Source organism: Pteropus vampyrus, unplaced genomic scaffold (assembly GCF_000151845.1).
Source record: "Pteropus vampyrus isolate Shadow unplaced genomic scaffold, Pvam_2.0 Scaffold145, whole genome shotgun sequence".
NCBI classification, from domain to species: domain Eukaryota; kingdom Metazoa; phylum Chordata; class Mammalia; order Chiroptera; family Pteropodidae; genus Pteropus; species Pteropus vampyrus.
This window is the reverse complement of record NW_011888926.1, coordinates 2,354,929-2,357,387: the sequence shown is the minus strand read 5'-3', so window position 1 is coordinate 2,357,387 and position 2,459 is coordinate 2,354,929.

Below are 2,459 nucleotides of genomic sequence, written 5' to 3'. Positions count from 1 at the left end.
GAGATGTAAAGCATAGCATAAGGAATAAAGCTAACAATGTTGTAATAACTATGTACGGTGTCATAGGGGCACTAGATTTACTGGGGTGATCACTTTGTAAGTTCTACACATCTAATCGCTATGTTGTACACGTGAAACTAATATAGTACTGTATGCCAACTCTAACTAAAAAATAAAAAACGATTATTAATTTTTTAAAAAGCCAAGGACCTCGGCCAGAGGAGGCACATTTCCTCTGGCCACGCCTGACTCAACTCCAGCGGCCGCAGACAGTTGTGTGTGTGCTCGTCTGACCTCGTTCCGACAGCGTCTTGCCTCAAGTGTGCACCGCGCGTCTGTTTGCTTCCTGCCTGGACATCAGCGCTGTCAGGGCCCTTTTGGCTCCTGCACAAGATTCACCTTGTGCTGACAGCCTCTCGCCTCAAGTGTGAGCTGCCCATCTCCCTGCTTTCTGCCCCAGTGAAGCTCGATGTTATCAGAGTCTGCTCTGCCCAGGCACCCACCTGTGCAAGGTAACACCCCAGGGGCAACCCTCGACTGGTGGGGTGCAGGGACAGCTGGGTAAGTGCTCCTGCCTCCTCTCCTTCAGGTGGACGATTCTGGGGAACAGTCTGTACACTGTTCAAAGATCCTGGTAAGCTCAAGCTCCTGTCGCCCACAGCGGCAGCACTGATAATGCACCCTTTTCTCCTTTCCTATCGCATGTCCCCACTCCCTCATGACCCTCCTGGGGTCGTCTCTCAGAAGGGCCATGTGCACCTAAGTCCTTGTCTCAGGCTCGGCTTTCGAGGGAACCCAAGCCAAAATTCTTTTTCTATTTGGTTCCTTTACTACCCAGAAGCAGACTGATCTTTTTAAAACATGGGATCGTGTCTCTCCTCAGCTGAAAACCCTCCACTGACTCCCATGTCCCCTAAAGGAAAAGCCAGAGTCCTCGGAATGGTTTAACAAGGCCTGGCAGAACCTGGCCTTCCTACTGTTCCCTCTCTGATGTCACCTCCTGCTCACCTCTCCTTGGCTGTCCTATAGCCACACCGAACTTCACAGACGCGCAGGGCGCTGCAGCCTGGGGGGCTCTGCGCCGGCCAGTCCCGCGTCCCGGAATGCCCTTCCTCCACCTTCTTCTAAACACGCTTCTTCGCTTCCTCCAGGACTCTGTGCTCAAAACGCTCCTCAGAGAGGCCTTGCCGTGTGAAACAGCAACCTCTTTCCATAGCACTGGTCACCAGTATCATAATTTTTTTTTTTTGATTTGTTTTCTGTCTCCTCCCCAATTTGAATGTTATCTCCATGAGGACAGTGACTCAGGGACTTTTTTTTTTTTTACTGCAGAACCTAGAACAGAACCTAGGCAAGTATTAAGTGCTCAATAAATATTTGTTGGGCGAAGCAAATAAATAAGACTGAAGAAGGGTGTAAGGATCAGGCTGTGGTGACCTTGAACCCCCAGCTCCTCTGTCTGTCGTGGGTATGGTGGCAGCTCTTGGCTGACCGCAGGATGCCTCTGCAGAGAACTCACTCAGAGCTTTGCCCTCTAAGGCTGCTCTTGGCTGAAGATCTTTTTGGGGGCCGACGCTCCGAAATGTGTCTCAAGGAGTCCCAGGCAAAACCTCAACGACCTCAGAGCAGTTAGAAAAATAACACCTCTGTGAGTCTAGTCTATGCTGATCCTGTGCAGACCCTCCAGTCCCTGAGACCCTGGCCATTGCCGGCATGGAATGACGTTAAGTCACCTCCGAGTGCTGGTCTCAGGCTCAGTAGCCAGCAACTCCTCAGGTTCAGAAGCAATGGCCTTCTCACCAGCAACAGAGTTGGAATCCATAGGGGCTCTATGAAGGGACCGAGAGGTGGCCTGGGGGACAGGCATGCTGCAGCCCAAGCCTTCCATTCCCAAGCTCTCTGAACAGGCGTGCTGTCCCCTCCACATGGCTCAGGCACGCGGACCTGGGGTTAGGGGCCAGGCCAGGCTCTCTCTTTCCTCCAGTGGGAGGCAGCCCATTGGCCTTGACAGACACCTGGATCCTCTCATGAAGCAAACAGCACTCGCTCCCTGTGAAGGCAGGAGACACAGCCTCAAGTGCCAGAGGGAGGGAAGCCCCCCTGCTGGGGTTGCCCGAGCCGCCCCCTCCTGGCTTCCCCAGGGCCCCCGACTCTGCAGGCTGTCAGAAGTGGGAGCTGCAGCACGGCACTGAAGAGGTTAATGAGCATCTGCCTCCGAATGTTAATGTGTCTAGGTGATGTCAGTGGGAGCCGGGGAAGAAGGGAGTGGGGAGAGCAGTGGGGCTTGGAGGTGGCAGAGGCTGCAGGCTGCCGGGGGGAGACCCCCTTCTGGGCTGCACGGCTCATGCTCCAGGACAAGGCGGGCGGGCGCTAGAGGCTGCCGCAGCCTGCGTGGGCAGCAGGGCCAGCGGGCGACCGGGCACCCGCAGGATGGACCTGGAAGCCTCGCTGCTGCCCAC